Genomic DNA, 24,241 nt, shown 5'->3' on the forward strand with positions numbered 1-24,241 from the left:
ACGGAGTTTCACTCTTGTAACCCAGGCTGGAGTGCAGTGGCGCGATCTCGGCTCACCACAACCTCCGCCCCCTGGGTTCAGGCAATTCTCCTGCCTCAGCCTCCTGAGTAGCTGGGATTACAGGCACGCACCACCATGCTCAGCTAATGTTTTGTAGTTTTAGTAGAGACGGGGTTTCACCATGTTGACCAGGATGGTCTCTATCTCTTGACCTTGTGATCCACCCGCCTCGGCCTCCCAAAGTGCTGGGATTACAGGCGTGAGCCACCGCGCCCGGCCTCTATAGTTACTTTTTTGAGGAACCTGAAATTGCTCTCCATAGCGGATGTACTAAGTTAAGTCCCACCAACACTATATAAGGGTTCCCATTTCTCCACATCCTTACCCGCATTTGTTATTACCCGTCTTTTGCATAAAACCACTTTAACTGGTATAATATCTCATTGTAGTTTTGATTTGCATTTCTCTGATGATCCGTGATGCTGAGCACCTAAACATGCTGAGCATACTAAACATATACCTGTTTACCATTTGTGTGTCTTCTTTTCTTCTTTTCAGAAATGTCTTTTCAGATCTTTAACTTTAAAAAAAATCAAAATCAAATTATTAGATTTTTTCCTATAGAGTTGTATGAGCTCCTTATGTATTCTGTTTTGTTTGTTTTATTTCGTTTTGCTTTTGAGATGGAGTTTCACTCTGTCGCACAGGCTGGAAAGCAGTGGTGCAATCTTGGCTCACCGCAAACTCTGCCTCTCAGGTTCAAGCAATTCTCCTGCCTCAGCCTCAGCCTCAGCCTCCAGAGTAGCTGGGACTACCAGTGCACACGACCACAACCAGCTAATTTTTTTGTATTTTAGCAGATTGGGTTTCACTGTGTTGCCCAGGCTGGATGTGAACTCCTGAGCTCAGGCAATCCACCCGCCTTGGTTTCCCAAAATGCTGGGATTACAGGCATTAGACACCACACCCAGCCATGTATTCTAGTTATTAGTCCCTTGCCAGATGGGTACTTTGCAAATATTTGCTCCCATTCATGGGTTGTCTCTTCACTTTGTATATTGTTTTCTTTACTGTGCAGGAGGTTTATACCTTGACGCGATTCCATTTGTCCATTTTTTCTTTGGTGGCCATGCTTGTAGGGTATTACTAAAGAAGTCTTTGCCTAGTCCAATGTCCTGGAAGAACTTAGATTTAAGTCTTTAATCCATTTTGATTTGATATTTGTATATGGTGGAAGACAAGGATCTAGTTTTATTTGTCTGCATAGGGATTTCCAGTTTTCTCAGCATCATTTATTGGAGAGATTGTCTTTTTTCCAATGTATTTCCTTGGCACATTTGTTGAAAATGAGCTCATTATTGGTGTATGGATTTGTTTATGGATTCTCTATTCTGTTCCACTGGTCTATATGTCTGTTTTTATACTAGTACTATACTGTTTTGATTACTACAGCTCTGTAATACCATTAGAAATCAGGTAATGTGATTCTTCCAGTTTCTTTCTTTTGCTGGGGATAGCTTTGGCTATTTTGGGTCTTTAGCGATTCTATATACATTTTAGAATTTTTTTTTTCTATTTCTGTGAAGAATGTCATTAGTATTTTGAAGGAGATTGCTTTGAATTTGTAGATTCTTTGGGTAGTATGGACATTTGAACAATATTGATTCTTCCAAACCATGAACATGAAATCTCTTTATAGTTTTTAGTGTCCTCTTGAGCATTTTAAGATCAATGCTTTATAGTTTTCACAGTAGAGATCTTTCACTTCTTTGGTTAAGTTCCTAGGTATTTTACTTTATTTGTAGTGATTATAAATGGGATTGCTTTCTTGATTTCTTTTTCAGATTGTGATCACTCACCTAATATTTGGTTCTCCTGAAGCTGCTTTCTTGTATGGATAGTTGTTAAATTTGGTATTCCTGCAGGGAGGGCAATCAGTGCAGGCTTCTATTTAGCCATCCTGCTCTGCCTCAAGCTGGCTTCACAAATTTTTATTACCCCTCCATAATACTGTTTTGTCACCTTTAAAGATTATCCATGGATACTGTCTTACACACAATAATCACTCAATAAATTATTTATTGTTAGTATTATCATAGCTTATCATCATCATCACCTTACCAGGCACAACTTAAGTTCCCTTCATTAGTTCAATAAACATTTATTGATCACGTCCTATGTGATCAAAGAGGATTGAAAAGTGTGGTGCCTAAAATGAATGTACTTTATTACCCATCAACATAACTGCAAAACTATTCACAGAAATAAGAAATGTCCAGGCTATGTCAGATTGAAGATAAAAATGAAGACATAATCATAATAACAAAAGTACATTATTTGGCTTTGTATCTACCAATTATGAGAGTTAAGGACCCACTCAATTATTTTCTCACTAAATCTTAGGGTCCCTGTACAGTTTCTTAAGGCTCATAAAATAGTTTCCTCACCTAGCAAGAGACATACCTATATTATTTTGCTTCAGTTTCCCCCTTTGTTGTCTCCTTTTGCAACTATCTTCAATAAACCAAGAGAGAAAAACTTTTTATCGCTCTTTGGATGGCTCTATGCAACATGTTTCTTTAGGAGGTGGGGAGTTAGCAATGAATTTTTTAAATGCTGGCTCCATCCTTTAAGCCAGCTTGCCCTCTCTAGTTTGACAGACCCCACCATTACCAATTGTCTTATATCTGTCACTTCACATTTCACACAACTTTATGCTGCTTGCCAGGACCCTAAAAGGTTTTTTTGTGTGTGTTTTTTATACAAACACCCTTTCCCATAAATTCACTAATTTCAAAAGCTAGTAATACACCCTGAGGGCATCAAAACTGCTGTCAGACCAAGGAGGCCACACAGTGTGATGCTTTCTCCTGCCTCTTCTCCATTCTGGCTATCCTGGGCACAGAGGAAATGCTCCATCATAGAATTAGTGAGGAAATGTGCAGTCTGTTGCATTCATTCCATATTTCTGCATACTCAAACCATAGCTCCTTAAGGAAGAAATCTTTGATGTTATGTCTTGTGATTTAGGATACCAAACAAGGCAGTCTTGTAATTTCCACATATTAGGGAAATCTTAGTGAAATAGCTTTTTATTTTTATTTTGCCTTTATTGCTCCTCCTGCTCCCAGGAAAGTTGTATGAGAGCTGAGGAAAACAATAGGGGAGCATCTCATTGTTCTCAGAAGAGTGTGTGTGCACGTGCATAGCTGTGTTTTACCTCCTCCTCACTCCAGGTAGAAAAATACTGCATTCTCACAGAACTCTATCAGTCAGAAACACAATGAATTCAATTGCCAGCGACAGAAAATCCCTCAGAAAGTGGTTTACAGAAATAACGGATTTAGATGCAACAGGTAACAAGTTTGAGTACTGGCATTGCAGAGTAGGACAATGATTCAGTAGCCAGGCCCCTCCTGTCTTCCTGCTCTGCCATCTTTACTGTGTGGTTTCGATTTTATGGTCTTAAGATGGCAGCTGTACTCCAAGCATTATGTCTGCATGCCAGACAGAAAGAAGGAGAAAAGAGCAAAAGGCAAAAGGATGTGTGAATCAACTTTGTCCTTTTTAATAGCTTTCCTAGAAACCTCAACCAGTAACTGCCACTTGTATCTCAATGAACAAAATAGGGTCACATGTTAATATCTATTTTCAAGGAAGTCTAAGGAGGAATCTTTTTTAACCAGGCTCACTAGCCCACCAAATCAAATCAGTTTTTTGTCATCAGGGAAGAAAGACAGACTGGAAGTTAAATCGGTAATTAGCACTGTCTGCCAAGAATAGTGATTGAAGTAGTGAATAAGGTCATCAAAGACATTTGCCAAAGAATATTTGTAGGTACAATGTCTAAGAAGAACCTGTGTTTTAGGTTGCTGGCCCTCTACAAAAGCATAACAGGAAATTCCAGGACAGTTTCATAAGCAGTGACTTCCAAGGTCAAAGGTAAAAATCACAGATTTCAAGTACATCTGCATTTTAAAGTGAGATTTTGGACATTCTCTGTAGGTTTTTCATAGGGAGTAGCCATTAACTGGCCCTCTGCTGATAAGCTAAGCACATACCTCTAGCCTACTTAATGAGAGCAGAGGTGTTCCCCTCGCCTCAAGTCAGGTGAAGGGGTCTGCATGAGAACCACACGGAACACTTGACTTGTGTTCTTTGGAGGTCAAAAGACACAGGGACTGGTATTTGATTCTGCCTTGGAAAAGACTCAACATGGGAACTTACGTTTAGTCCTGCCCTGATGGCAGAGCAAAGGAGGTGGCTGTACTCAGAGAGAGATGCACTTCCCCAAAAATCTAGGAAGAAGGGTGTATTTTTCAAGGAACTTTGTATAAGAACACCTTCCATGCAAGTACTAACCAGGCCCAAACCTGCTTAGTTTCTGAGATGAGATGAGATTGGTCGTGTTCAGGGTGGTATGGCCATAAACTAGGTACAATATCTCAAAGAAGAGGAACACTCTGGGTTTGTCTGAAAATGGATTGCAACGAAAAAGACTAAAGATCCATCCTAAACTGTCACCTTTTGTTTTCTCTACAGCAGGTGAGTCATAAAGAGTAGGATGACCTTGCATCTTGGTTGGTCTGGGGCAGTCCCATGTGACCTCTGCTATTCCTGCAATATTATTAATAGCTCCTCCTTCCACTCTCCAAAGTGTCCCAGTTTGAATGATAAATTACATGGTCACTTGATAATCAGGGACTCTTACTGATGCATGGAACTGGATTACCAGCCTGCAGTTTTTCAAGATTCTAATCTATGAAGGCACTAAAACATCACTGGAAAGGTGCTACCAACACTGTTTTTGAGAGACAGTATATATGTAGTTAACAGGATTACTTCAAGGTATTGATTAGGATATAGAAGGGTTATAGGGTATAACAGCAGATAATTGCTAAATTACTTTCTCAGGAAGATAATTCCAGGTAACTGAGGAGTTTTATCCTACAAGCAGGTTAGCAGGTTTGAACAAATCAGGAAATAGAAAAAAATGTGTGAGGTATTACAAGCGGTCTTCTGAGTCTATTCTCCCAACATAGAATTCAGTGCTAAATAAACATTGAAGAAATACGTTAAGAATATATCACCTAAAGAGGTGTCCAATAATGTGCCTGCTGTGGATTCTCACATCTTACTCACCTTCTCAGTGCATCATAATTTTAGCAATTACAAATTATCATGTGTTTTATTTCTCTACAACATTGTTTTCAGGTTAATGAGGATCTGAATATACCCACAGAGGAGTTTCCTATATGTAAAATAACAGTTACATGACAGTAGGACTAAATATCAGATAACAAATGATCTTTTGGGATTCAGAGCCTATTGCTATCACGTTTGCTCTCCTTCCCAGAATGCGAAGAGGGAAAAGAGAGAAGGAAGAGAAAAAAGAGCCAAATACAGTCCATATACCATAGGAATTAAAAATATCCTGACGATAGAGCATGTTGGACAAATGATAAAATAGTAGTTTCTTCAAAGCTACTATATACACATCAGTGATCAAAAGTTTGATTAGGACAGTGTTATATTAGGCGCTGCTCAAAATTCCTTCAAAATGGTGATAATTTGTTAATGACCTTTTGGATACAGGCATTTGCAAAGCTTCTAATTTACTTACCTTAAGCCCAGTGCATATTTCTCCTTGTCCAGAGAACAGCATGAAAGAGCTTGTTATGTGCCTTGCTGAAATCCAGCTACATTAGATCTATTTTATTTCCCTAATACACCCATCTAATAATAATACTATCAAAGAAATAAATGGTGCTGGTCTGGCATGATTTGTTCTTTGTGAACCCAATACTGCTTAAATCCTTAATCATTACTGCTACCACTTCTAGACACCTACAAAGTATACACTGCAGTATCTTGCTAGGGTCTACGATAGCCTTCTCAGGATTTATGAAATTCACCTTCCTTTTCTTTTAAGGAATCAAAATAGCAGTTGCTCATCTAGACTTGTGGCACTTCTCTGATTTGCCATGATTCTGCAAATATCACACATTTCAATAAAAGTTGCCAGATAATTAACATTTACTAGGTGTCAATCAGTGTAATAAGAGCTTTTGTGTTCATTATCTAATATATGTAAAGGAGATTAATGGGCCAGCCTAGCTGTAAGATCTGTGAATATAAATGCTAATTTTTAACATTTTTAAATGAACATGATAGAATTTATTGTCTATTTTCAAAACTATCTCGAGGCCTATTTATAAAACTCAGGTGTCCCCAGGTTCTCCTGCCTGCCAAGTTGCACTTCATCTATAATTTCCTAAACATCATCATTCAATTTCCTGTTTTTCTGCCCTCAGGAAGTTCAGTGCCTTGCTCAAGTGCTTCTGAGGATCTGAAGGAGAGTATACTTCGTCCTGTTGTCATTTGTTACTACCAAGAACAGCTTTCCTAGGCTTTTTCAAGATGCTCCTCCACACCCACTGAGCTTTGTCCTCACTTCTATTCTCCGTGGTTTGAGCAACTGCTCTCTGTATTTCTCCAACAGAGCTGACACTAGGCCATCAGAAGCAAAAACTGGAGTTGGTGCTTGAAGAGCGCACAAGGCAGAAATCTCGGTTCTACCTGACCACTCCAATAGTTCCACCTCACTGTGACCGGTGTAGAAAAGCATGAGGAAAAGAGAGGGAGCTAACTTCCAAATTTCTTTATTGTGTCTCCCAGGCCTGGGCGTGGGGATAATCAAACCCTGTCATTTGGGAAACCACAGCCACAAAGTTTCTCTATGTCCTCCAATTTGTTTTTTTACACACTGGCACTCTCTTTCAGGAAGAAAGCTGGAACAAGATGAGATAGGACAGATATGACCAACAATAAGGGCAGTGTAAGATATAAGTGTGGGCTGCATGTAGATACACAATTGAGTTGTATATTCATTTCATAGATGCTGCCATTTTTAAACATTGTAGTGTTTCCTTTTGGAATTTTTTTGTTTGTTTATTTAGAAACTAGATATATTCAATGGAGCCAACTTTTGACAGTTTTGTAGTGATTTCAATTTCTAAAAACTAGCAAAAGGTATTCAGAAATAAATCTGGCAAGGTGAAAAATTTCCTTCTGGGTCAAAAAACACGTGGTGATATTGTAACAATGCTGATGATTTCTTTAACTGAAGAAAGAGCTGTTAAGGATATTCTCAAAGAGAGCTTTACAAAGATGTTTGAGCATCTGCAGTCTGAGTATTATGAGGCATAACACTCACCGAAGAAATACGGTAGTGTGACAAAGAACATAGTCTTTGTGGGTTAGCTCTGGGGCGAAAGCCACACTCTTCTCCTCACTCTGTCAATTTGGAAATGATTTGGGGCCATTTTTCATTTCACAGTCTTTAGATGTAATAAATGAATAATACCTGCCTGTAAAGGGTTGCTTTGAGGGTTGCTGTGAGATGGGAGGCCCATAGTTGGTGCTCTGCTACCCACTTCTGGTTTCCCTTTTTCAATGAGCAAAACCTAAGATATTCGAAAGCCTTTTCTGGCTTCCAATCTCAATGCGAGTATTTTACAACATGTGAAAAAAATGATCCCCTCCCTATTAAAATACTACTGCAGCCCTTAATTTGCTGCCTCCAAGATTCAATGTACACAGGACCTGAGAACTTCTTTCTGAGTGCTCAAGAGGCAAAGATATTTCATAGATAAGATATAATTTTATGAAATCCAAACATTCATCAATGGTGACTCTATCTGTTGAGACAGTCTTCCTTGCCCACCATCCAATAAAATGGACAACTGTTTACTGCTTTGCAGTCTTGATCGCTGGAGAGTCAGGTTTAGGTGGCATAATGACAGAATCCCGAGCAAATCATAAAAATAGTTATTGAGCCGGAAGTTTCTTTCATAGGGTATATTTTCACACACACATAGAGACACACACACACACACACACACACACACACTATACAGAGAAAGGGAAAGTGAAGGCTGGGGGAGATACCTGTTTTGGAAATCCTACTTTAGGACAATGGAAATATTAATTAATAGATAACAGAAGCACAGTTTTCCATGTAATGGCTTTTAGGAAATTTTGTCAGCAACTAGTTATATTTTTTTATTAAAAGTAATTTAGGCTGGGCGTGGTGGCTCATGCCTGTAATCCCAGCACTTTGGGAGGCCGAGGTGGGCAGATCACTTGAGGTCAGGAGTTCGAGACCAGCCTGGCCAACATGGTGAAACCCCGTCTTTAAAAAATAAATTATTGAAAAAAAAGCTAATTTCAATAACAATAGCAATATTCATGGAGCAACTAAGCATTGTACTAAATGTTATAACCACATCATCATATTTGCTTCAGCTTAGTATAAAAGTCAGTATCCACTAGTTGCAGAGTTAAGAATGAATTTGTATGGATATAAATATTAATTATATAGTTGTATCTGTCTGCAAGTGAAAGAGGTGAAGTTCATAAGGGTGTACAGGCAGTTTGGATTTCTTGGCACATCATCTGGAGTTGAGAGATGGACCAGGCTAGCGAGGTGGAGACTATTCTTAGATGCTAGGAGAGGAACAGAGGTCATGAGGGCAAGGAGACAGCCCACTATTCTAAAGCAAATCATTTATTGTTGGATTGCTGGTGACTGCTGGTAATTCTACAAAAGAGATGAGTCCTGCAGCAAGGGCAGCCATGTTTCACCAGCAGGCAAAGTTATGGGGTCAGTCTGAATTCCATAAAGCTTCTGAGGTTTGTGAAAGGCACTATATGGGCCTCGATAAACAACAATGATCAGGTTAACCTCTTGCTTCTGAGATGCCTGTAATTTCCATTTGCAGCAGGACCTGATTTTGCACGTGGCTAACAGCATCCCCCACTGATCCTGTCCTTTGCAAAGCAAATGCATTGTGACAAAATGACAGAAGATAATCTCAAAATCTAAGTCTACTTGATGAGTATGGATGTTGGATTTCAGTATGAAGATGTTTTACATTACTGCCATCCTCTTTCAGCCAAACAAAGAGAAAGCACTCCTCGGCAGAGCTTTTATTTTGTTTAAAGTCCCTCTGATGGGCTCCTGCTCTCGGTAGTTATATAACAAAGTGGTGGCATAATATATGGGGGCAGTGGGGCGGGAGTTGAACATACCTGTATTTGCAGCCATAATGAGAGCTTGGAGGTAACAAGGGGGATAATTTGGATAATAATTAATAACCTGAGTTCCAGGCACAACTGGAGCTGCATGCAAATTCTATGACCCTGCAGTGGCACCTCTTGAAGAAGAAGGTGCTTTATTGCCTCTGTCAGGCATTCCCTTCTCAGCTGTGACTCCTCACAGCAGCCTTGTTGGTTTGCATACTGCAGCTAAACATTAGGCGGTAATGAATGACAACTCAGCCACTCTGCGCACTGCAGCGAGAAGCTGCCATAATTGGCTCCCCCATCACCACCACCATCCTCTCCCCCTTTGCAAAGGACAGGAGGTATAGATAAGCAAGCACTTTGACAAAATGTAAAGGGCAGGAGGACCCACGATAGTAGTCTTAAGGGCACAGAGTTAGTTGTTCCAACCCCATATTTACACCCTTCCCGGAGATACAGAGACCACTAGCTTAGTATATGAAATATGTAGCTCTCCCTTTCACACCCTGGAAAGTGCTTGACTCTGAGGAGAGAACCTAAGTGCTAGAATTCAATCTATTTGTGCCTGCTTTCTGGGCCTCTATCCCATACTGTGTCTGGGTTGATTGTGGATTATGGAATGAGAAGATATACAAGAAAAACTGAAGGAAAAGAAGTGAACACATCCTAATTTGAGTTTTGTTTTCTACGCTTTTTGTTGCTGTTGTTGTCATTTTTAACGTCAGACTGGGTCCAGACCTTAAACAGAAGCTGCCACTAAATATATGATCCTTAAAGGATGGATAACAATTTTCAGTTGCAAATGGCAAAAATTTCAGCCATAATGACTGAAAGTGAAACAAAATAGGTTAAGAATACCTCTAAAGGTTAAAGCCATAAAAATACAAAGGTCTGTTCTACAAAGTGCCTGTCTTCCAGTTTATACTCCAGTTTTAAAACTTATTTTATGTTGTCACACAACGAAAGACATACTTTCTGTTTTTTTGAATTCCCCAATAAGGCAAAATCTTCCTTTATGGCCTAAACAACTGCATTTAATTGCAAATTAAATGCTCTATTTCTTACTAGTACACAGACTTAGTGACTAGAATAACGAAAGGGCCAGGAATAAGCTTGATAATGAATATCAAGCCTAGTAGAGTAATGTTGAATACAAACTAAAGCCTTAGAAAGCAAGTACTTGGTGCTTACAGGTATAACATAGTCATTACACTCTGGAAAAAAAAATCCTGGTTTTTTAATTACAGTACTAGAAATTTAGCTGAGATTATAATTTGGTATTCCCTTGCTCCATATAGCTATTTGAATAACATGTAGAATGATTTTTTTTAACCTGGTAATTCATTAATATAATTAATGATTTGAAAAAATAAACTAATATGAAGAAATAACTGTACCAAATGTACTGAACTTTACTGAATGTGACCTATATAGCCCAGACAGCAAGAGCATACCCTTGAGCGTTAATACCTGAATATCTCTCAAATAAGGAAGGATAAAAGATTGTGATGATGGAGATTAACAAGATAACCTTACTTTAAACAGAGTAGTCACAAAAGATTGCACAGCCAGAATGTGATAAACAGGGGAAGAGGTTATGTCATAGGATTGGGAGAAGGAGTCAAGGGTGAGATGATTTAGGTTGTTGTGGTAGAGACTGGCAGTAGCCTATTCAAAGTTCATTTTCTTCTTCTCCCTTATAAGAGAAGTCTGATATTTCTGGATGTTGGATGATAATAAAATATTGTTTTTCTTAGTCTCCTTTGAATACAGATGTGAATATATAATTAGGTTCCGCTCAAGGAGACGTAAGCAGAACTTTCTGGCTAAGAACTCCTAGAAAAGTTTCTGCAAAGGAGGATAAAGAACTGAAGTTACTTTTGTTGTACCTTTTCATTTCTTTTATTCCCATGGAAAATAAGTGTAACAGCGGGGGTACATCAGCCCATCTTATGATCATAGGGCAACATTGACGATTGAAGCCAAGGCTAAGAATGGCAGAACAGAACAATAGAAGGAGCCAGAGTTCCTCATGACTTTGTGGAGCCAAAAACCAATACTGGATAAAGCCTTTTAGAGTTCTTTTATATGAGAAGAAAAAACACTTGATTTATTTAAACACCATGGTCAAATCTCTGTTTTAGGAGCTAAATACATTTTCTTGCAGATACAGACACCAAAAACACAAGGCTTTTATTTTATTCCCACTGTGATGGGAAGTCATGGAGAGATTTTTAAGCACATGAGTGGCATGACCTAATTTACATGCTTAAAAAGAAAATTGGCTGCTATGTGAAGAACAAATTGAAGGGAAAAAAAGGGAGAAGGAAAGAGATCAGTTAGAAATGTATTGCCTTAGTTCAAATGGGAAATGAATATATTATAGCTTGGAGTTGGATGGTGCCAATAGAAATGGAGAAAAAAGCCAGATTTGAAACATTTTGGAAGTTGAAGCTATGAGACATGTGAAACCCATGGGTGTTGTGAAATGAGAAAGAAGAAGGTATCCACAATAAATCTTAGGTTTCTGACTTGTTATTTAAAACTATAGGAATAAAAAAATTGTCTTAGGTGAGAATATAAAAAAAAGAAAAGGAAAGAGAAGAGGAATCAGGACTAGGCTATGCAAAACTCCAACATTTAGAGGAAAAGTAGAAGAGAATGAGCCAGCAATGGAAACTGAGATGGAGATGTCTGGAAGGTAAAAGGAAAAAGAGGAGTGTGGAGTTACAGAACTCAAAAGGGAAGCATGTTCCAAAAAGGAGAGAATGCTTACTGGTGCCAAGTGCTATTGAGGGTTTAGGTAAGATGAGACTCAAGAAAGCATTAATCAAGCATGGGAACATGTCTACCAATAGGATGTCAACAAGACAGATGAATAAAGCCACACTGAGTGGGTTGAAGAGTGAAAAGATGAGGGTCTTCTGAAAATAACAAAGAAAAAAAGTATATTTTGACCAACCCTCCTACTAAAAACAACTAGAAAATTTGGTGCACGCACACACACACACACGCACGCACACACATTAATGTACTTGAAGTCATCATAGACATGTCAAAGATAAAGCAGGATATCAGTTAAAGCAGTAAGAACAGATTTTAATTACCAATATATTATTGTAATAAGGAAAAGAGTCCAGCATGAACTGAACTTAAATTCAATTTGTACAGATAAACAAGCTTTTTATAGGCAGAATTAGGAAATAGGGAGGGGGTGAACAAAAGCTCAGTGTAATCAAGGAAGTAAAAAGTTACAAAAAGGGAAAAGAACAGTTGATGAATGTAAAACCCATGGGTGTTTGCTAACTGATGCTTACTAAAGTTAGGCCCCTACTTATCCACCAAGGCTTGGAGACATGGACTCTGTCTTCAGGAGTCACCTGGATGGAACAAAAGTAAATTCTTTTAGCAGCCTTGGGTCTTCCCAGGCAAACGCTTTGAAGGCATTAGATTCATCATGGGACATGGCCTTGAGTTGTTATAAACTATGTTAGTGTTTCCTTCAAGCCTTTAAAGGCCAAGGTTGACACCTAGTTGACAAGAAGCACAGAGGAGGCTGGCTAAAGCTTTATCAAGGAGAGGATCTTTATCAGATATTGCAAGGCATCAACTATGTAGGGGACCAACATCCACAAAAAGGCAAGCCAAAAAGTTGAGGACAGAATTTAAGGACTCCCATTCCCAGAAGAGGTAGCCAAGAAAAGATACGAAGACAAAAATGGAGTCCAGGAACTACCGAGAAAGAGTGCCCTGTGAAAACCCCTCCCTTAGGCTGGAAAACCAAAGGGCTACACAGTAGAAATAACAGTGGCTCAGAGTTCAACAGAAGTTAGCACAAATGCCAAATGAACTTAAACCCTAGTATCTGTGATCGCTTTTGTCTCTATCTGTGAGGCACAAACTAAACCCTGTAAAAAGACCATCACTCTACTCTCAAATTGTTTCTATAAATTTTACAAATAATGCCAGCTTGGCACTCAAACAATAGTCAATCCTATCTGATGGAAAACTAAATGAAGTAATAAATAACTGCATATTTTAAGGAAAGAAACACCACCATAAACTGAAAAGAACATTTTAAAATAATGAAAAGGTAAATTCACCAGGAAGATATAAGAATTCTAAATATGTATGCAACTAATACAGTAGTCCAAAATATATACCACATTTTGAATTATTGACAAAATTGAAGGAGGAATATAAAATTTCCAACCATTATGCATGATTTTCTCAAAAACTGGTAAGATTTTTCTCAACAACTGATATGACAAGCACACAAAAAATCAGGATACATACATAAAATTTGAACAATCTGGTTAATAAACTTTATTTAATTGATATATACAGAACACTGGATAATACCACAGAATACACATTTTTTCAACTGAAAAAAAGTAAGCAATTTACCAAACCTGACTATAAAGTAAATATCAACAAATCTCAAACTATTGAGACTGTGTGGAAATTTTTTGTTTTGTCACACTTAAAACTAGAAATCAATAATGAAAAGAAAACTAGAAAATCCTTATATTCCAATTTTTTGGTAAATTAACTAGCATACTTTAAGTTACCATATAAGTAAAACAAAAATCTCAATAGAAATTGGAAATTATGTTAAGCTGAATAATTATAAGATATGGCATATAAAAATCTGTAAGATATAGCTAAGGCTATGCTTAGAGGAAAAGGCATAGCCTTAAATATATATATTAGACAAGAAAAAAGGCTTAAAATCAAGAAATAGTAACATATATCAAAAGTCAGGATAATGTAGCAGTTAAGCTCAAAGTGTAAGGAAGAAAATAATGAATATAAAACAGAAATTAATGAATCAGAAAACAAATATACAGCATAGCATCAAGAAAGCCAGAAGTTTAGACTTCTCAAAGGTTAATAAAATGACCACCCCTGACAAGACTGATCAAGAGAAAAATTAGGGATGGAAAAATAAGCATTGCGAGGAGTTAAAAAGCAGACATCATTAGAGATGTTACAGGCGTTAAAAGTAAGAGAATAGTACAAACAACTTTGTCAGTCACTTTGAAAGTTCAAGTGAAATGCATAAATGCTTTCATGCTACCTACTAAAAGATAATAAAAAAATTTTAAAAACTTAGTGGTTCTATCTTTACCTATTAAAGGCTACAAACCTGCAAATTCAAACCTTCCAACAAAGAAATAGGCCCCAACAGCTTTATTAATGAATTCTATCAACCAATAGAGGAAAAATGAAGCCAATATTTGTATAAACTTGTCCAGCACTGGAAAATGAGTTCCCAATTCATTTTATTCACATATAACCATGATTTTTTAATGACAAAGTAGTTATAAAAAGGAAAAACTGTAGGCCAATATTTCTTATGAAATCATTTTTTAAAAATACTAATAAATGATTTCTTTGGTTTCTGAGGATTTTATTCCTTACTTTCTTTCCTTGACAGTCCTAGTTGTATCTCCTGCCCTGGGGTTCATTGAGATATTCTAACTCCTTTATTAAATAAACTTCCCTTCTTAAGCCAAAATAAATAAAAGAAAATCAAAAGAATTTCTAGTTAGAAAAGACTAACTGCATGCATTTATTTGTTCTCTTTCATGAAGTACTTTTAAATGACAGCATAGATATTTTAAATGAAATGGACACATGAAGACAAAGAAAATGGAAGAGGAAACATCCATGGACAAGTGATTGCAAACATATTAGGAAGAAATAAAGTTAATTGAGGACTGGTAACTGAGTTAAAGAAGCAGCTGCAAAGCCGCGAGAAGTTATCCTATTTGTTACACCAACCCCTGAAAACCTAAACTCTTCAAAGCTTCAGATACTAAAAAAAGTGGAACTAAGAAACTGGGAAATGATTGAAAGTCGGTATACAGAGTGGTCATCACAAATACAGCAGCAGACTTGAAGGTTATTTGCTGGAAGAACTGAATGGGAGAAACTCCTGAAAGAGGAGAACCAAGCATAGTAGACAGTGGAGGTAAGTGTGGAACAAAGGGTAAGTGCATTAATAAAAATTCCACGTTGTAAACACTAAATCCCCTAGGCTATTTATGTTTCCCTAGCTCCAGAACACCTGCAACTCACCATATACCTTTCCAGGTTTCATAGAGAGTACTTCAGTTGCTACTGATATAGAATTTTGTCAAATGCATGTGTGCAGAATGCCTCATCAGTTTTCTAATACCATAATCTTACTTTCATACAGACATGTCATCATGGATTGTAAGATAATAAAAAAAAATTGGCAATAAGAAATACAGAAGTCAAAACAAACAAAAAAAGAATGTGGAAGAAAAAAGAATGCAGGGCGTATTAGTTTTCTACTGCTATATAACAAATTACCACAAACTTAGCAGCTTAAATAGCACTCATTTCAATCAAGTAGAAGAAAAAATTAGCAAACTCAAAGACAGATAATTTGAAAGTATGTAATCAGAGTAACAAAATGAAAAAGTGCAAAAGGCTATCAAGCAAAATAATATACAGGGGTGTGTGTGTGTGTGTGTGTGTGTGTGTGTGTGTGTGTGTACATATATAAAACATGGGAGCCCCGGGAGGAGCAGACAAAGAGAAAATAGCAGAAAATATATTTAAAGAAATAGTGATAGAAAACTTTCTAAATCTGGAGAGATAAGTGGCATCTGGATCACTAGGCACAAAGAACCTAAGATAGATTAAGTGTAAATAATTCTTTAAATTAAATGAGACACATTAGAATTGAATTCTCAAAAATCAAAGAGAATTTTGAAAGCAGCAAGAAAAAAATGATTCACCACATATAGACCCTCCACGTAATTAGATTAAACAAGCTCTCTATTTTCAACTCTATTAACATTTCTTCAGTAGTACCCACAAAGGGTATCTCAGAGCCAGAGAAAATCTTTACCTCTTGCCTACCTTACAGTGTCCATCAGTTTACTACTCTAAAAACTAACCTTTAGCGTTAAGAAGCATGCTTTCTATGCAAATCCAGCTCTAAGCCAAGTCTCTTTAGTACTCTCCTACCCCATTTCACCTTATCTCAACCATCCCACCTAACTAGAAATTCTTGATCTTCCTTTATACTACCAAAATTCAAAACACCAGGAAGGGGATCTGGCACGATATCTATCATGATATTGATTAGCAGGTTTAACTTCATTCTGTAGTATATTTAGAAGATGTTTCTTCCCTTATCAAATTTCTCATCTTGATATTTCTCAAAGATAGAGGATGAGGGGCCTTTGGTCAGGGATTCATATATGTCAAAGATACAATCACAACAAACTCCAACTGGCCTACATCTCAGTAAAGAAAAATTAAAGCATCAGTAAGATTTAAATAGTCGTCAGAGATATGAGAGGACATTTCAGCAATAAGATGCAGGTCTTTTGTTCACTATCTGAAAATTGTTATATGTATATGTTTATGTATATATGTATATATGTGTGTGTGTGTGTGTGTGTGTGTGTGTGTGTGTGTGTGTATAAATTGTGTAGTTTTATAGATGTTTATGGTGGAAGGAAGTATTCAATAGGAATTAACTCTTTTGTTGGTGAAAGCGGAGGTTAAGTAGGTTTTTTCATAGTGGAAATGAAAAGGATGAGCAACTCAGGGAAAGAGAAAATTGTAACCAAAGGCAGTAAGGGGAAAAAAGTCTTTGTTGAAAGAATAATGTACTGTTTGGGTCACCGGAGAGAACTAGTTGCAGAGGGGAAAGAATTGGAGATACATATATAGTTAGCGCTCATTCAGGGCAGCTAGGTCTCTCTGGTAATGGTGAGAATCATACATTCTGAGTTCTAGGCATTCTTCTTTCATACTCATATAATAGACATGAAATTACCAGTAAGAATTTTGGGAAGAAATCATAGAGTTCTTTATACAGGTAACACTTCTGCAGATCTAGTGATAAGAAGAAATATTACATGTTCTTTCTAAGTAGAAAGAACGCAACCAAACATCAGGAGAAAAGAACAAAAAGGGAAAGTAAAATACTCATTGAATGCTGTGTAGATAATAAATGGAAATCATAGGATACAATTTAAAACTGACAAATGGTAAAGGGTTTAGAAAGAATAAAGGGAATTAAGGGCACTATAAACAGTATTAATACAAAGATAACCACTTGTGATCGGCAGAATAATATCCCCCCAAAGATATTTCTGTCCTAATCCTCCCACTCTGTGAATATGTTAGCTAAATGGCAAAGGGAAATTAAAATTGCAGATGGAATTAAGGCTGCTAATCAGTTGATCTGAAAATAAAGAGATTATCCTGAATTATTTGGGTGGGCCTAATATAAACATGAGATTTTTAAAAAGTGGAATAGAAAATCAGAAGAGAGAATCAGGGACATGATAGCACGAGAAAGAGGTAGCCCAGCATTGCTGGTTTTGAAGATGGCTGAAAAGGCTGTGAGACAAGAACAGGCAATCTCTAGAAGCTGCAAAAGGCAAAGAATGGATTCTCCCCTGGGTTCGCCAGAAAGAAACATAGACCAGCTGACATCTTAATTTTAGCCCATTTCCGACATCTGACCCATAGAACTAAATTTGTGCTGTTTCATGCCAGTAAGTTTGCAGTAATTTGTTACAGCAGTAATGAAAAACTAATATACCACTAAAATAAAATAAGAACCTTCCTATATACCAAAACATGCTTTAAAAAGAAAAACAAAAGAGCCCAAATAAAAAAAGTAAACATAATGATATACACAGTTATTACAATGCAAGATAATATGACAGAATTGAGACAAAACATGTCATTTTAACAAATATGAACAGTTTTAACTGGCCTGTTAAGAGAAACAGATTTTTAAATTGGCTCATAAGGTAAAACCCAACTACGTAAGACATAGGTAAAACATGATAATTCATAGTTTAAATATAAAAGGATAAACAATGATTTAGCAAAGAAACAGAAACAATAAGAAAGTAAGATGTTATAATTCTAATACCAAAGCAGACTTCAAATCAGAAAGACTTAAATAACAAAGAGATGTTAAATACTGGTATGAACTAAAGATTTCTAAAATTTGTATATATGTATGAGCATATGTTGATGTGCACCTGTGTATGTGTGTGTCTACATATATGTGCATATATACATGTATCCCTTACGGATGTTGTTCACTGTTAACTTTGATTACCCAGTCATGATGTTTTCCTAATAAATACACACACACAGAGAGAGAACTATAGATATATTTGTTTAAGTATACATGCAGCTGAACCTCTCCACTGAAATTATTTCTTGCTAAAGTTAATAACTCCTTACTAATTGGCAAGTCCAAAGGCCACTTAATAGTTCTTATCTTAGGTGCTTTCTTTTTGCCATTTGATGCTCTTGAGCACCTTTTTTCCATAAACTACTTACCCAATTTACTTATGTGTTAGCATATTCTCCCGAGTCTCATTCTTCAAGGTTTTTTTTCCCCCAGATTCTTTTATTCGCTTACCTTCAAACAATGGTGCTTTCTAGGGTTTCACTCTTAATCTTTTCTTGCTCAATAAACTTTCGGGGCAAAATTTTTCAGTTCAACGACCAACAACTTCTACCATCCCTATGCTGATAATTTCAAATTATGCCTTTACTTTCAAGTTTTTTTTAATTATTTTTTATTTTATACCTGAGTTCAAGACTCATTTATCTACCTACCTTCTAAATACAAAAGGCATTCAAATTATACTTGTCCAGAATTGACCTCATTTTTTAAAATTCCCAAAGGTGTTATTTCTTTTATATTCCCTCTTCTCTTATAAAACTACATAAATCAAACTACCCAAACCAAATCAGCAGATTATTTTAGACTTCTCACTCTCCCTGCATACCCAAGTGGTCATTAAATCCTATTGACTCTATTCCTTAATAGGTATTATATCATTTACTTCTTTTTCTTCTCTGATTTAATTCAAAGTTTGAATACAAAATGGAGCTTATATTCCACCTCAGGTTTAGGAAGTGGGAAATATAATATAATAAGGTCAGTATGGGAGGATGCTGACTTTTAAGGCAAATGAGAAATAATCGACAGGATATACTCATCAGAGACTTGGATTCCTGAGCTCAAATATCAAAGACGAGAACAAGCTAGAAATGAAAGTACAGATTTTGGAGCCCTTAGAATGCAAATGGTAATTAAATTCATGAGAGCGTGGGCAGCCAGCAGCGGGCCAAAGTTAGAAGCCTCGTGGCCTTTCATTCCTTACAGGAAGAAAGCTTGGCTGCTATATTAGTCCATTTGTATGCTGCTGATAAAGACATACCTGAGACTTGGCAATTTACAAAAGAAAGAGGTTTATTAGATTTACAGTTCCAAGTGTCTATCAAGGCCTCACAATCATGGTGGAAAGCGAAAGGCACATCTCACATGGTGGCGGCAAGAGAGAATAAGAGCCAAGAGAAACAGGTTTCCCTTTACCAAACCATCAGATCTTGTGAGGCTCATTTACTATCACTAGAACAGCACAGGAAAGACCCACCCTCATAATTCAATTACCTCCAACTGGGTTCTTCCACAACATTTGGGAATTGTGGGAGATCCAATTCAAGATGAGATTTGGCTGGGGACACAGCCAAACCATATCATTCTGCCCCTGGCCCTTCTCAAATCTCATGTCCTCACATTTCAAAACCAATCATGCCTTTCCAACAGTCCCCTAAAGTTTTAACTCATTTCAGCATCAACTTAAAAATCCACAGTCCAACATCTCATCTGAGACAAGGCAAGTATCTTCTGCCTATAAGCATGTAAAATAAAAAGCAAGTTAGTTACTTCCTAGACACAATAGGGGTACAGGCATTGGGTAAATACAGTCATTCCAAATGGGAGAAATTGGCAAAAACAAAGGGGCTACAGGGCCCATGCAAATCCAAAATCCAGTGAGGCACTCAAATTTTAAAGCTCCAAAATCTCCTTTGACTCCATGTCTGACATAAATGGTGATGCAAGAGATGGGTTCCCATGGTCTTGGGCAGCTCTGCCTCTGTGGCTCTGCAGAGTACAGCCTTCATCCCAGCCGCTTTCATGGGCTGGCGTAGAGTGTCTGCAGTTTTTCGAGGTGCACAATGCAAGCTGTTAGTGTATCTACCATTCTGGGGTTTGGAGGACAGTGGATCTCTTCTCACAGCTCCATTAGGCAGTTCCCCAGTAGAGACTCTGTTTGGGGGCTCTGACCCCACATTTCTCTTCTATACTGCCCTAGCAGAGGTTCTCCATGAGGGCCCCACCCCTGCAGCAAATGTCTGCCTGGGCATCCAGACATTTTCATACATCTGAAATCTAGGCAAAGGCTCCCATCCCCAATTATTGACTTCTGTGTACTCGCAAGCTCAACACCACATGGAAGCAGCCAAGACTTGGGGCTTGCACCCTCTGAAGCCATGGCCCGAGCTCTACTTTGGCCCCTTTCAACCACAGCTGGAGCAGCTGGAACACAGGGTACCAAGTCCGCAGACTGCACACAGCACAGGGACCCTTGGCTTAGCCCACAAAACTATTTTCTCCTAGGTCTCTGGGCCTGTGATGGGAGGGAGTGCCATGAAGAACTCTGACATGCCATGGAGACATTATCCCCATTGTCTTTGGGATTAACATTCAGGTCCTCGTCACTTATGTAAATTTCTGCAGCCAGCTTGAATGTCTCCTCAGAAAATAGGTTTTTCTTTTCTATCACATTGTCAGGCTGCAAATTTTCCAAAGGCTTTTGCTCTGCTTCCCTTATAAAACTGAATGTCTTTAATAGCACCCAAGTCACCTCTTGAATGCTTTGCTGCTTAGAAATTTCTTCTGCCAGATGTCCTAAATCATCTCTCTCAAGTTCAAAGTTCCACAAATCTCTAGGGCAGGGGCAAAATGCTGCCAGGCTTTTTGCTAAAAATTCAACAAGAGTCACTTTTGCTCCTATTTCCAGCAAGTTCCTCATCTCCATCTGAGACTACCTTAGCTTGGACCTTATTTTCCATATCACTATCAGGCTTTTGGTCAAAGCCATTCAACAAGCCTCTACGAAGTTCAAAACTTTCCCACAATTTCCTGTCTTCTTCTGAGCCCTCCAAACTGTTCCAAATCTGCTTGTTACCCAGTTCCAAAGTCGCTTCCATATTTTCAGGTATCTTTTCAGCAACACCCACTCTTGATAACAATTTACTATATTAGTCTGTTTTGACACTGCTGATATAGACATATCCAAGACTGGGCAATTTATAAAAGAAAGAGGTTTATTGGACTTATAGTTCCACATAGCTTGGAGTACTCACAATCATGGCAGGAAGTGAAAGGCACATCTCACATGGTGGCAGCAAAAGAGAGAATGAAAGCCAGGCAAAATGGGTTTCCCCTTATCAAACCATCAGATCTTGTGAGACTCATTCACTGCCATGAAAACAGTGTAGGAAAGACATCCCCACCCCATAATTCAATCACCTCCCACAGAGTTTCTCCCATAACACGTGGGAATTATGGGAGGGGAGTTACATTCCAGATGCGATTTGGGTGGGGACACAGCCAAACCATATCAGCTGAAGGAGGGAACTTGCTAAATGGAGTGAATTCTTGACAGAGTTGCTTTGGAGAAATGAAATCGGGAGTCAACAAGGAATTGCAGCACGGCTCTGGAGGAGTGGGTTTGCGGGGCAGAATAAAGATGTAAGGGATCCAGAATCCCACCCAAAAGACCCTAGAATTGACTACTATGGTGAATGTTCTGGATGGTGAGTGAAGAGAAGCCAGGCAGGATGGGGGATCTGAAAGACTTGGAGAACAAGAGTCAAGGAATGAGAGTCACAATTAGAGCAGAGCATAGATGTGTAGTGTAAGTAACAGAGCAAAACATAAGAAAGAATTAAGGTCAGGTCAAAATATAGAAGACCACTGAGGTACTGCAGGGAGATAATGTAAGAATGATTAGAATCAAGCATGCAAGAAAGCATAATCTGGAGGCATTGGCTGTAACGTCAACAAATACACTGAATCTCCCAAGTATTTTAGGTAGTTTTGGGTGACCAGGAGGACTTTTGGCCAGATATCTAAGTCCTCACTAAAGATTACAAAAAGAGAGGAAGTCTCTAGTCACCCTTAATATCTCATGACACCTTGAAAAGAAGCAGAGAATGTTAGTTTAAGAGAATTATAATTTTTAGGAAGTCTGATGTGGCTACAGGTCCAGAAGCTTTGCTTTGGAACCTGGTTTGGAAAATGGGGGACAGGAAAGTCAGGGATTGTGTCTGCTGTTGGGTCCTTGAATTGATGAAGGGCAAAACTCTGGAAAAGAGGTTTATATCTATGTGCTTATGAATTCAAAGTCCCCTAAAAAAAATTTTTTTTATCATCTTTCATTTAAGCCTTAGAACTTCAGAAACTGCTTTACTAGTGAAGAAGGATGGCAGAGTCTGAAAGGAGGGAGGCTACTTTGTCTCTTTCTCTTAAAAATCAAATGGTACTTGGTAGGAAGTCTCTGGAGAAACAGCTGATTCACATTTTCTCTTGTGACAACATCACCTTGGCAGTGTTTCTTGGGTCACAGAGGATTTGAGCTTCTGTCATTCACACAGGTCACACTTGCCTGGAGAAAAAGGCAATTAGTATCCTTTCCCGAAGGTCTATTGGCTTACCCTGAGACTTACTTTGTTTCTGTGACCTTTTTTAGCTCTTAGTTTTACATTATTTATGGATGCTAAAGGAAAGGGTTTGGGGCTACATTATTGAATAAACTTGTTTTCGCTGATTTTTTTCTATCTAATATTTTTTCCTTCTGATCATAAGCAGAGGTCATGAAAAGAGGTGAGACCTACAAAGACTATTACTGTGATATCAGCTGAGGAGAGCAGATGCTGAGAAGCACACAGAGAAAAAGCAAAAGACTCAGAGATGGACAGAGAGAGACTGCAGAAAGCTTCCAGAAATCCTAAAAAGCAAAAATGCTATGCCAATAAACACAAAAATGTTTAAAATGTTAAAAGTTTCATCAAAAAGTAAATTAGTCATTCAAATTAATTATAAACATCAATTACCATTTAATTAATGAAAATCCTAAAGGATAAAAGGGCCAGTGGAGAAAAGAAAATTTAGAGATGATATTTACTTAGATTTTACTGTATCCAGTTCTAATTTCAGAAAGGAGCAGGCTGGTTATAAACATTCGAAAGGAAGCCTCCACCACCCCTTTCTACCTTACTAGTAAAATGATAAGAGAAAATGTGTCTAGCCCTTCTAAATAGCCCCAGAGCTAGCCATATGCAGAAGATTTTAAACTAGACCCTTTTCTGATACCATATGCAAAGATCAACTCAAGATGGATTAAATACTGAAATATAAAACCTAAAAATATAAAAAGCCTGGAAGATAACCTAGAAAATACCATTCTGGACATAGGACCTGGCAAAGATTTCATGATAAAGACACCAAAAGCAACTGCAACAAAAGCAAAAATTGACAAAGGAGACCTAGTTAAATTAAAGAGTTCTGCACAGCAAAAGAAGCTATCAATAGAGCAAACAGCTTCTACAGCATGGAAGAAAATATTTGCAACTATCCATCTGACAAAGTTTTAATATCTAGAATCTACAAAAAACCAAATAAATTTACAAGAAAAAACCAACCCCATTAAGAAGTCGGCAAAAGACACAAACAGACACTTTTCAAAAGAAGACATATGTGCAACCAACAAGCATGTGAAAAAATGCTCAACATCACTAATTATTAGAGAAATGCAAATCAGAACCACAATTAGAAAACATCTCGCACCAGTCAGAATAGTTATCATTTTTAAAAATCAAAAAATAACAGATGCCGGTGAGGTGCTGGAGAAAAGGTAACACATAATACACTGTGGGTGGGAATGTAAATTAGTTTACTTATTGTGGAAAACAATTTGGCAATTTCTCAAAGAACTTAAAACAAAATTACCATTTGACCCAGCAATCCCATTACTGGGTACATATCCAAAGGTATAAATGTCATTCTGCCGTAAAGATACACGCTTTCATATGTTCATCACAGTACTATTCACAATAGCAAAGACATGGAACCAGCCTAAGCACCTATCAATGAAAGACTGGATAAGAAATAAGGGTTAAATACGCACCATGGAATACTATGTAGCCATCAAAAGGAATGAGGTCGCCGGGTGCGGTGGCTCAAGCCTGTAATCCAAGCACTTTGGGAGGCCGAGGC

At 37.8% G+C, this 24,241-nt stretch overlaps 3 long non-coding RNA genes across 3 annotated transcripts in view; 2 read left to right on the plus strand and 1 right to left on the minus strand.

The window, feature by feature from the left end:
• The window catches only part of LOC116560242, a 65,415-nt gene extending 41,994 nt beyond the window's left edge, over positions 1-23,421 (plus strand). The window contains exon 4 of the long non-coding RNA XR_004272872.1: positions 22,835-23,421. This is a non-coding gene — a long non-coding RNA (uncharacterized LOC116560242). The remainder of the gene's footprint in view (positions 1-22,834) is intronic.
• On the plus strand, positions 1,110-20,748 carry LOC116560243. The gene is made up of 3 exons (XR_004272873.1): positions 1,110-1,123; positions 15,513-15,515; positions 20,579-20,748. It is a non-coding gene; the product is annotated as an uncharacterized LOC116560243 (long non-coding RNA).
• LOC116560244 lies at positions 3,414-21,174 on the minus strand. Its single transcript, XR_004272874.1, has 4 exons — positions 21,068-21,174; positions 12,848-12,853; positions 6,439-6,442; positions 3,414-3,424 (listed from the first exon to the last, which is right to left on the minus strand). It is a non-coding gene; the product is annotated as an uncharacterized LOC116560244 (long non-coding RNA).
• Positions 23,422-24,241: the final 820 nt, after the last annotated feature.

This window comes from Sapajus apella, unplaced genomic scaffold, assembly GCF_009761245.1.
Source record: "Sapajus apella isolate SASKATOON/1434 unplaced genomic scaffold, GSC_monkey_1.0 scaffold25, whole genome shotgun sequence".
NCBI classification, from domain to species: Eukaryota; Metazoa; Chordata; class Mammalia; order Primates; family Cebidae; genus Sapajus; species Sapajus apella.